The 12267-nt window shown below is 45.9% G+C and overlaps 1 protein-coding gene across 3 annotated transcripts in view; it reads right to left on the bottom strand.

Annotated features, from left to right (window-relative positions):
* Nucleotides 1-12267, bottom strand: part of DZANK1 (double zinc ribbon and ankyrin repeat domains 1) — a 741684-nt gene that overhangs the window by 187349 nt on the left and 542068 nt on the right. The gene's annotated exons all lie outside the window — the stretch shown is intronic.

The raw sequence follows: 12267 nt of genomic DNA, 5'->3' as shown, positions 1-12267 counted from the left end.
TAAGGCCCTCATTCTGACCCTGGCGGTTTGTAACCGCCAGGGCAGAGGGCAGAGGAAGCACCGCCAACAGGCTGGCGGTGCTTCCGGGGCAATTCTGACCGCGGTGGTAAAGCCGCGGTCAGAAAAGGGGAACCAGCGGTTTCCCGACGGTTTTCCCCTGCCCCAGGGAATCCTCCATGGCGGCGCTGCATGCAGCGCCGCCATGGGGATTCCGACCCCCTTCCCGCCAGCCTGTTCCTGGCGGTTTACACCGCCAGGAAGAGGCTGGCGGGAACGGGTGTCGTGGGGCCCCCTAACAGGGCCCCATTAAGATTTTCAGTGTCTGCAAAGCAGACACTGAAAATCGCGACGGGTGCCACTGCCCCCGTCGCACACCAGCAAATCCGCCGGCTACATTCGGAGCCGGCTTCATCTTTGCTGGGGCTTTCCCGCTGGGCCGGCGGGCGATCTGCTTGAGATCGCCCGCCGGCCCAGCGGGAAAGTTGTGATCACTGCGTGTGGTGTTTGGGCGGTTTCCGACCGCCTGGGCGGCGCCTGCCGCCCGCCGGAGTCGGAATGACCCCCTAAGTCTGGAACCTAGCTCCATACTCTATAGCCCTTGCTGTTATTGGTACGAGTGTTTTTGGAAAGACTGTTGCCTCCACTCTCAGTTTCCTCTGTGTTACACTTTCAATAATTGTGATTATCCTAGTCTAATTGTCCTGCTTTAGGGCCTTCTCTGGCTATTTCCTGTCCCAGTCTGTCTCTTCAGGCCTCCTTTCCATTTGCCCACCTGTTGAAACGGAAAGGTCCAGTGTATGGCGAAGGACATGCATCCCTGCCTGGAGTGCCCCATCTGTAATGATGTCTGGATCTCTAATGCTGATTTTTGTTATCATGGGTAAACATAGGGCATGTGTATGAGCCGTGGCATAGGCCTATCTCACAGACTGCTGTATTTTTGGACGGAGATGGGTAACCAAAGTGCTTCACTCATAGCGGTGAAAGGCTATTGTCTTTCAGGAATTATGCAGAACAAGCACGGTTGTGGCAGCATGCCACGTAGTGATCAGTAGGACTTTAAGTGTGTCACTCGAGTGAGGCCTTTGGGCTCACTAATTTAAAGTTCTACTGCTGTGTATTTAATTCACGCTTGGCTTACATCAGTTTGACGTGGAGTGCTGTGCACATGTGTGGTACTCATGGTGTGTGTGTGTGTGTGTGTGTGTGTCTGTGAATGGTACAGTACAGGAATAATGCAGTGCTGTGCAGTGTGTGTATAATATATGTATGTGTTGGATATATGTCCGCTTGTGAATGGTACAATACATGAAGTATGTAGTGCTATGTAGTGCTGTGTAGTGCTGTGCAGCATGTGTATGCTATATGCATATAATGGATGTATGTGTGCATGTATGTATGGTACAATACGTAGAAGACTCAGAGTTCCATTTTGGGAGGCCCAGGGCTGACCGGAGGAACATGAGGAGAGGAGGTAGAGCAGTCCCCCGGACAGATTTGTGTATTGCTGCATTCCTGCAAACTGGGTGGGACACACTGGAGGAAGGGAGATCCATGCTCTTTGGTACACTTCAAAATGTGCTTTTTGATTCAGAGAGAGGTGAGCGGGAAGGGGTCCGGGTTCATTTCAGGAAAGAGTTGGGACTAACAAGAGAATCATAAAGAGTAGGGCTAAGGCCTTGGGGTAACCTTATGATACACGTATCACAGTGGCTGACATCAGGGTACGAACCTCTAGTCACTCCTATGGACTGTGTTGTGGGGCTATCAGGTTTGGAGTCACTCCTGCTTTGACAGACTGCTTTCTGAAGGTAGAGAGAACAGAGGAAAGGGCACTTCAAAAGGAAGAAGACCCCAACATAAACTCCAAAAGACTCAGACTCTAAATCACATTTGATGTATGGAAATGGTCTATAAGAAGGGGAGCTTGGGACCCCAAAAATGGTCATCTGTAAAGCAGCCAGCTGGGCTGTGTGAGGAGAGGCGCTGCAAGACTTTTTTCTGCCTGTGACCAGGACTGGGAGCCAAGGCCTGCTAGTCTCCCAACTGGATGACAACATCAGCCAGGAAATTCAAGACCACCGGCCCTTAGAGCCTGGAACATCAATGCCTTCTTGCTATCCAAGACCAGTGTGCTCTGTGAGGTGGAGGAGAGTGCTGAAGGGAGCGAGGTCCAGTTGGAGAAACCTGCCAATTGGATCCCTGTAGCGAGGTGTGAGGAGATGGCAGATGTTGGTGCCCAAGTGCAGGGAGAAGTTGGTGACCTCTGTATGCCAGGGGACAGCTGTGCTGAAGTGAGCCGTGATCATTGCTGCACCCAACGGGTCATGACTCATGTGCAGCTACCAAGTTGGCAACCCCTTATGACAGGGGGGCACCTTGAAGATTGCTGCCACGACTATCGCTCTGCAGCCCGTGCACAGAGGAAGAACAGTGACCTCATATGTGAGGAATCACCACTAGAACTGGGCAAGGAGGGTGGTGTGTTCGAGACCATTGATGGAGGACGGAGGCCGACGCGGTTACCCGAGCAGACCCAAGCCATTGACTGAGGACCAGCACCTGGAGTGTCACACCAAACCCACCTGTGGGGAGGACCCAGAGAAATTTATCGAGCACCAAGTGAGAGTTGATAAGCCTGCGTGTGAGGACACCGGACTGCAGCCCTCCCAGACAAAGACTTATTGGAGGCAGTCGCTGAAGCTTCAGCGCTCGCAAAGAGGGCGCGCTCAGAGACTCTGGTTACTTCAATCCTGCTAGTGCAGGTAAGAGTGACTTTCAGGCCGGACAGCCCCAGGAAAACTTACCTGCCAGATAGCACTTCAGTGCTGGAACACTTTTAACATTAGTGCAGAGTTGGAGTAGCGCTGGATAGTGCACAGCTGTCTTATAATCTCTAATGTTGATATCTTTTAAGTGTGGAAGTAAAATGATTGTCTTAAAAGTACCATAGAATTTACAAAACAACATTAAATGCAAAGCGGATTGTGCAAACAGGTTATCCCATGGACCTGGGGCAAGAGTCTTAGGGTGTTTAACAGGATCAGGAAAGGCCACCATGAAATGAAGGGTACTAGGTCTTAGCATGGTTAACCAGACCCCCGGTAGCTGTTACCAATCCATATAAGATAAGGTTCCATGATGGGGTCCAAAGAGCATAGGGCTGTACCAGTGAACCACGTTTTTAACCAATTCAGTGTGATAACTGAACACGTAGTCCAATTCCAGAAGTGATCTTTGATGATCTGGCAGAAGGGCGAAGAGAGGGCCTCTGGACAGTTATAAAAATCAGGAAAACCCATGGCACTCACGCTTTTAATATACATTTACTAAGGGATACGGGTACCTTTGTCAAGTTGCATACAATCTCTTTTCACACTTTGGCTAAAACTTTGTCCACATTGCTAGCCGCACAAAAAGTGGGTGAATTCTAATAAGATAAGGGATGTAGTCAAGGCCAAGTTCTACATGACTTATTTAAGTGGCTGTGCTGCGTGGAACCCCAAGCAGCCTTTTCAGGTAACTATTCTCAATGCTCTGTATGACCATAAAGTCTTTTGTCCCCCATACTCCAGAGCCATAAGTAGCAAAAGACAGGCATTTGGCTTTAGAAACTGTCAGGAAGGTTTGAAACCTAGCTTTTTAGTGAACTTGAACAATCCTTCCACAGTGCGAGCAAACTTGGCTGCTGTGACTGTGCATAATTGGTTCCAGGTGTTTTGGTCATTGAAAAGTATGCCGAGTACGGCGAGTAAGGAAATGATGAAACAGGCTCTATTTTTGCAGCATTAATTAAAAAAATTATCACACCTAATGGATTTCAGCCCATGGATCATAATATGAGTTTTGGAGTGGTTCACAGTCCACTCCAATTGACTCATGAAGCTCACGTAACTAACCAGAAGCTTCTGTAAACCAAGTTTGGTCCTAGCAATTAAAACTGCATAGCCCACATAAAGGAGTATGGGAACCGAGCGAGTACTTACACGCGGCACGTCAGCATTTAAATTAACCAAGTGTTGTTCATGTCCATTGGTGTAAAGTGTGAATCAAAAGGGTGCCAGTACACACCCCTGCCGTACTTGCTTAGAATGTAAGAAACTATCAGTGGTTTCCCCCACAGTGCCACACCTAGCAGAAGCAGAGACTTCATTGTGTAGTTCTCTGAGAAAGTTAACAGTAATATCGTCCACTACCAATTACAACAAAATGTTCCAAAGTTTATTACAATTCGCATGATCATGAAGGCTAAATAAACTTCTCCTGGTTTGGCCAGACTATAAATGTTAATTATTGGTTGTAGTTTTAGGCACGGTTCAACATTACTTAATCCTGCCCTGAATCCAAATAGTAGGCCAGACACAGTTTTGTTATCCTGAGCACAAACCTCTAAACGATCTAAAATCATTCTGCTCATCAGGGAAATAGGCATTTAGGTCTACCTCTATCCCCTTTCTTAAATATTGGTACTATGGACGTGTGTGACTAAGATTTCGGTAGGCCACCCATAGAAATAACATTCAGGATAGTTGTTAAAAGGGGAGCCCAAAGTCAACATTGTTTTTAAAGAGATAGATGGGAATCCCATCAGGGCCTGGAACCTTGCCTATAGGGCATACATTAATGGCTGCTACAACTTCAACCAGCTCAATAGACAAGCCTACACCTGAGGCCACTGAATCGCCCCTCAGAGTGCACTCAAACTAGAAGAGATGGATGAGTAGAGCCGTAAACTTCATTAAAATGCTTGACCCAACTGTTGGCATTGACCACCAAGGAAGTCTCAGCCAGGGGCTAGAGTGGGGTGGATTGGAATGGGGTGGATTGGAGTGGGGTGGGGTGAGGTTGATTGGAGTGGGTTTGAGTGGGGTGGATGGGTGTGTGGTGGGCTGCATTGAGTGGGGTGGACTGGAGTGAGGTGGAATAGAGTGATGTGGATTGGATTGGAGAAGGGTAGATGGGAGTAGAATGGATGGGATTGCGGTGAGGTGGATTGGACTGAGTGGGGTGGATTGAATTGGGGTAGATTGGTTTGGGGTGGGGTGGACTGGAGTTCTGTTGATTGAGGTCTATTGGTGTGGGGTGGACTGGAGTGGTGTGGATTGGAGTGGGATGGATTTTTGTAGTGGGGTGGACTGGAGTGGAAATGACTGAGTGGGGAGGACTGGAGTGCAGTGGAGTGGACTGGATTTCAGTGGGGTAGATTGAATAGCAGTGGAGTGGGTGGACTGGAGTGGGGTGAACTGGATTGTGTGGTGTGCAGTGGATTGGATTTGGAGTGGGATGGATTGGATAGGGGTGAAATGGATTGGAGTGGGGTGATTGGATTAGAGTGGGGTGGATTAAGGTGGTTTGGAGTGGGGTGGATTGGAGTGAGGGTGGATTGGAGTGGGGTGGGGGAATCAAAGTGGGGTGGATTGGGTTGCAGTGGATTGGACTGGAGTAGGGTAGGTTGGAGTGGAATGTGGTGGAATGAATATGAGTAGGTGGATTGGGTTAGAATGGATTGGAGTGGGTTTGATTGGTTTAGGGTGGACATGACTGGAGTGGGGTAGACTGGATTGGAGTGAGGAGGATTGTCGAGGATTGCAGTGAAGTGGATTGGGGTGGGGTGGACTGGATTGGTGTGGGGTGGATTGGATTGTGCTGTAATGGATTTGTGTGGTGTGGATTGGAGTGTGGTGGGTTGTGGTGGACTGCAGTAGGGTGAAATGGGATGGAGTGGGGCAGATTAGAGTGGGGGGGGATTGCAGTGGAGCAGGTTGGAGTTAGGCAGACTGGAGTGCGGCAAATTGTTTTGGATTGCAGTGGGGCAGATTGGAGTGGGTAGATTGTTTTAGAATTCAAGTGGGCAGATTGGAGTGTGGCCGACTGGAGAGGGCAGATTGTTTTGGATTGGAGTGGAACAGATTGGAGTGAGGCAGACTGGAGTGAGTTAGATTGGGATTGGCGTGGGGCAGATTGGAGTGGGGCAGACTGTTACATTTTGGAGTGGGGTAGATTGTTTTGGATTGAAGAAGGGCAGATTGTTTTGGACTGGAGAGGTGCAGATTGTAGTGGGAAGGATTGTTTTGGATTTGAGTGAGGCAGATTGTTTTGGATTGGAGTGGGGCAGAATATTTTCGATTGGCTTTGGCCAGATTGTATGGAATAGGACTGGGGCAGATTGAAGTAGGAGGGTTATTTTGGATTGGAGTGGGCAGATTGTTTTGGATTGAAGTAAAACAGATTGGAGTGAAGCATATTGAAGTGGGGCAGATTATTTCGGAATGGAGTGGGGTAGATTGTTTTGGATCAGAGTGGGGTAGATTGTTTTGGATTGGAGAGGTGCAGATTGTAGTGGGACAGATTGTTTTGGATTTGAGTAAGGCAGGTCGTTTTGGATTGGAGAGGTGCAAATAGCAGTGGGACAGATTGTTTTGGATTTGAGTGGGGCTGATTGTTTTAGATTGGAACAGGGCAGACTGTTTTAGATTGGAGAGGGACAGATTGGAGTAGGGCAGATTGTTTTAGACTGGAGTAGGCAGATTGTTTTAGACTGGCGTAGGGCAGTTGTTTAGGATTGGAGTTGGCAGATTGTTTTGGACTGAGGTGGGGCAGATTGTTTTGGACTGAGGTGCGGCAGATTGTTTTTATTGGAGTGGGGTAGATTGTTGTGAATTGGAATGGGGCAGTTTGGAGTGGGGTGGCAGGATGGGATTGTGGTGGATTGGAGTGGATCTGGGTGTGTGGTTTGGTTTGGAGTGGGGAGGGTGGGATGGATTGGATTGGGGTGCACTGGATTGGTCTGGGGACAACTAGATTGAGGGGGGTGGATTGTTGTTGAGTAAGGTAGATTGGTTTGGTTTGGGTTCGAGTGGTGCAGATTGGATTGGAGTAGCGTGGACTGAGGTATACTGCACAATTATGGGTTAAAACATAATTCCGGAAATACACATAAGAAAGAAACAATGTTGCTTTGCAATATTCAGAACAAGATAGTTGTCATCTTTTGAGAACAGCGCCCACGAAGCAAAAACAAAACAAAACATGAGTGCAAACTGAGAAAAGAAGACTTGGCAAAATAGGAGAAAAAGGTTAACTTTAGAAAATAAAACTTTGCAATTGTGTTTGTTCTGCTGGGACATTTTTGCCAGCCACACACCTTCTGTTTGCAGGGCCCTAGAAGTTAAAAAGAAGTACCTCAAGCATGTTGGGAGCAGCAGGCGGGCACTGATTAAGTTTAATCAATTAGTGCTTGGTCCCTGCTCCGCAGACAGAAATGGAAATGATGCTTGGCCTGCAGTAATGAATTACGAGGCTCTGAAGAAGAGTGCCAGGGAAGCCAAGAAATGGTAAACAATGTGCAGGCTCCATGTCCTTTTTAGATAACAACAGTCTTGCAAGCGAGACGCATGCACTAGCGCATGCTCTCACAGACTTAACCCTAAAAAGGAATTATTGATCACTTCCCAGAATTGACGAGAATCCTTGCTGTTACTAGGAGCCATTAGGGTTTCATAGGCCTCTGCTCTGATTTCATTCTTTCTAGTTTCTAATGCCAGATTATAGGACCTGCGACATGACCTTATAAGATCACACAGGACCATGTTTATTGCTATGAGAAGGGCTGTGCGTGCTTTGGTGCAATTAGAGTCAAACCACATAGTTGGTTTTCTGGGGACTGGACAATCTTTTATTGCTGCCGCTGCATGTATTTCTGAGTTATGAGCCTGTGTTCACCCCCTGTGTCTACCTCCCCTTCAAGAAGCCTTGGACTACTACTGAGAGTCAAGTGCTAAAGGGATACTTGGCCCAGTTGCTCAGGATTCATTTGAAGTTGGGCCACGGGACATCAGGTGTAAAAGGTCTCAACCCCCACGATTGGGCCTAGTAGCTCCTGCTTGCCCCGTGGCTCTCTGACTGGGGTACTGACACCACCCATCATATAATTTATATCTCATTCTCTGTCACTTCTCTTTCTGACTGGCTCCCATGTCTCTCTGTGCCATTCCTCCATCTGTTCTTCCCAGCTTGTTCCCAGGAGTCAAAAAAGTAGGCCAGCGACTTAGGGAGGACCTTGAGTTTGGACGTGAACAGAGGCATGTAGGACAGCTGCATGGCCCTCAGTTTTTCCTTCACTTCATCAAATGAATTCCTCTGTTTTAGCATTTATCTAGTGTAGTTTGGAAAGAACGTGTGCTGACTCAAATATTATTTTTTTTAGATTCTGCACCATTTTTACGATTAACTCTATAGTTGAACATTTTGCTCTGATTAGTATTGGAGCAGCCCCTGGCAGAGTGAAAGAAGGAACAGCTCAGAATGCATTCTCTTTGTTCCTTCTGGAAGGCAGACAAAGTGGACGTTATTTCATCAGGCTCCTTTCTCCATGTCTTCCACTCTCTACTTTCAGACTTTCGTACAAGCTAGCTATTGAGATACCTTTACCTTCACAACCCCTGTGATGGCTTCCATTTTGGTCATCTTCCTTTCTGTTAATGTAGTCAAACTACCATATCACCCAATTCTTGCCTTGACGGGGTTACACTGATCCACACTTCTATCTTGACTTCCGGGTGGTTTGGTTGTCTCTTATGGTTAGTCTCTCCATTATTCTAAAAAGGTCTGGCTTTCCTCAGTGCTGTCCTGGTGTACTTGTGGATCTTGCTCTGATTTGAAGGGATGTAACCTTGTATTTTGCCATGACTTAGGCTGTTTTTCTCTATGGGTGGTATGTATTTTTTGACACCGTTCTTCACCGTGCCCTTACTGGTATCAAATGTCACTCTTTTTTGTCGGTTTATTCCTGCTGTCTTCCCCCCATCAATAGTATTCAGTGCCCTGGCAATCATTTTGCCTGAAAAGCATCTTATTGCTCTTTTGAAGGTTTTTACCCACCTTTAGCATCCCTGACATTGGTGAATGAACTCTTCTAGGGTGCTTCAATGCTGTTCCCTGCCTCTCTCAGGAGTGCACTGGACCACCTAGTTGCTGCCCTTTGGGGGCCCTGACTGCTAGTCCTCAGTGTTTGCTCTCACTACCCTCCTCTCTGTATTTCTCCTCTAGTTCCTAATGTTTTCTAGACCTAAAAGGTGGACTCTCCCCTCCTGATGCCCTGGGATTCTCTTCATGGTGTTCTGGCTTTGCAGCAGATTTCAGGTTGTCCCTGGTGGTGATAATCCAATCATGATGTTTAAGAAGTCTCTTCCAGTTGCTCCTCTTTGTAGCTATTTTCTGATTTGTCCTTGTTAGGGCCCTTCATAGGCCCACCCCTCATGGTTTTTCCTTTTGAGGGGAAGTTTTATGGCAGAGTAGGGACTCTAACCCTCCTCCTAGGACCTTGAGAATACACCTAAAACATCCCAGTTAAAGATCACAAACTATCAAGTGGTTCCTCTTTGGAGCAAGGCCTCACTCACCTTCTATTTTGCCCTCCACTGTCCCTTTCACTGAGCCGATTATAGGACAAGCAGCTTTCACTGAGCGGTTTCTGGACTTCCTAGCTGGTGATGTGTGGAGCTTCTACATTCTCCTCCTCCTTGTCTCTCTTTCCTGCAGTGCACCTCCCAGACCCCAGGAGGAGTAGGTCTGTCTCAGACATGCCCCATTGTTTCCTGCACCTCTGAATCTTAGCTGGCATCCTCACTGCTCTTTGCTTTGGGCCCAATCCTCTCTATTCTCTTGGTCAGTCTCCCTAGGCCCTTCTCACATTGCACTAATTTCCATGGCCAGGTGTGACCTGCTGCTGTTTCAGTTCAGCTTCAATGCTATGACAGCTCTCCTCTTTGATGTTCCCTGACACTTCTGTTGGTCGAGTCTCAGTTCCCTTCTCTCAGAGAAATCTCCATGAGGTTTTCCTTTCCTTGTCTGTGCAACACGTCTCCCCTTAACACTGTCTCATGCTGGGGATGTTTCTCCTTTGCCTGGTTCTCTGGTAGTAGGCCCCATCCATCCAAGCCTTCAGTGCTTTTCTTTCTTTTCTTTCTCTGTCCAGGCAGTACTGCTTCAGTTCCAGTACATGCAACATATCAGACTACTCTGATTTGGATGCAGATGTCTCGTCTTCCCAGAGATTGTTTTCATGTTCAACGAGCTTTGCAGAAGAGCTCCAGCAGAAGCCATCTGCCACCATGCCCAACTTCATCTACACTTATTAATTTCAACTCAGATTCTGTACATTAACCACTCTTCTGATAGTTGAAATAAAGTGGTGATCCAGTCATGCATTTTCAAGTATGATGTTGATTTCCAGTTCAGGACTTCTATTTATTTGTGACCATCTGGTCTTTATGAAGACACATTTTTAGGTGTTTTCTACAATCAACCCAGCACGAGTGATTTTGTAACAAAACAGGTCTTTGGTTAGCAGTATTTCTGAGAGGTTTAGAGATATGTTCTCCTATGTAAAGCATCCCACCATGATGACAACTTTTTCAATCAACAAACATATTAACTAAACTGGCTCTAAGAGATTTGCTTCTACAGCACTCAACATTTGTTTGAAGGTGTATTTTCTTAATTTTTCTAGTGACAAAATGGTTTCAATAGAAGCGTTAGGTGCCCACTGATAATTTGTATAATACCCTAATTTAACACTAAATGCGCATACAATTAATAAATAATCCAGAATATTGGGAGGGTTGTTGCACTTGAATTATTTCTCCCAGCCTAATCTGTGTTTGTCCAGAAAGAACAAATCAGCTCTCATTATTAGTTTCTAACTGAGTGATCCAGATTAATCACGTTGCTGAGGGTGTTTCTGTTTGTTCAAGTTTATTTTGGAAATTGCAGATTCCAACAAGAATATGAGAATGCAACAAAAACCTCAACTAACCTTCATTCTTATTAGGATTTCAAGTAAATAGTCCCAATTCACACTGCCTAAAACATTTTCTGCATAAAAAAATGTTTGCCATGTCTCCTCTTCGTGAAATATAATACATCTATAAGTTGCCTGATATTTTCTGATCATTTTTTATTATCTGATCATTTTTTCCATAATTCCTCCCAGAGATTTCTTCTTAAGTGTTTATAAACTTCTTTTCTGACCCATCTGGTTTAGAGGGTTTCTCATAATGCATGTATGACATTTCTGTGTAGACATCTGTAATTGTTAACAGAAATCTAAGAATGAACTGTCTTTCTTGAATGCAGAAATCGGTAAAGTCTGCAAAAAGATATTTATTTGTTCTTCATCATACATTTGCCTATACAGAACATGCAAAAATGTTTGCCATTATGTATTCATTCAAAACTGATTTTAACTGAATTTATCTTCAGTATTTTTTAAAGAATGAATAGTTTATAGCTTGTGTCTTTATGAATGATTCTCCACTCCCCTTAGAGTAAACACTGAATTCTGACAGGGTATGTGAAGCTATAATAGGGTATCCATCTCCTTTCTGTATCCATTTTTATTTTAAATAGATATGTAAAACTCTAATAAGAATTCTCACTCCTCATGATTTTTGCAGGAGGATGTGGATAGGGTCCTCTGTGACTACTGTGCACAGCAAATGAAAAGCTGCAGTGAGTTCCAAGGCACAGAGGCAGGAGAGGAAAAAGGTTTTGCCCTGTGACCTGGATCTGGTGCACGTGTCCGAAGGCCATAGGGAGTTGCCTTCTGGAGGCATGAAAACCCGAGTGCCAGAAAGCAGGCCCGGTGCCCAGTACTTGCTGTGCCCAGCAAAATTAAGTGGGTACTTTATTTGACTAGGGACCAAGCAATATCATAAAAAAGCAGGACACAACGTTGAAAAACATTGTTGAAGTTATGGCTATTTACTCAGATGACAAAATAATGTCCCTTGGAAAGACAGAGCTAAAGACAGGAATACCCATAAAAATGGCAGTTGATGGTTCATTTTGGTGACAATTCCAAATCTACAAACCAACAGAATACAGCAGCTATAGTGAGCTATGCAACCATAAATTCCCCATCACTGTACTGTTCATGTACACATTGTGCCACAGATGATATCACAAAGAACATCAATGATTACATCACATATTATGATCAGTTTCACAGTGCATAGATTGACCTTCAACCAGCCCATATACTGAAGGTGTGCTGAGCCAGAGATCATTCAGGCCTTCTGCAAGCACCTGGGCAGCTGCTTCCAGAGGAAAGGAAGGCACCTCTTACAGGCTTCTATTGTGTTACCCATAAGACTTTGTACATTGGACCTGTCCTCTTTTTGGTCCTGAACTTAGTCTTTGGACTCAGCAACCCTACTCCCAAAGTCAAATAAACATGCCCTTCAGCCATGCTCAGCAGGCACTGGG

The sequence above is a fragment of the Pleurodeles waltl genome, chromosome 5, assembly GCF_031143425.1.
Source record: "Pleurodeles waltl isolate 20211129_DDA chromosome 5, aPleWal1.hap1.20221129, whole genome shotgun sequence".
Lineage (NCBI taxonomy): Eukaryota > Metazoa > Chordata > Amphibia > Caudata > Salamandridae > Pleurodeles > Pleurodeles waltl.
Note: the sequence above shows the minus strand (reverse complement) of the source record. Positions and strands in the feature narration are given on the sequence as shown.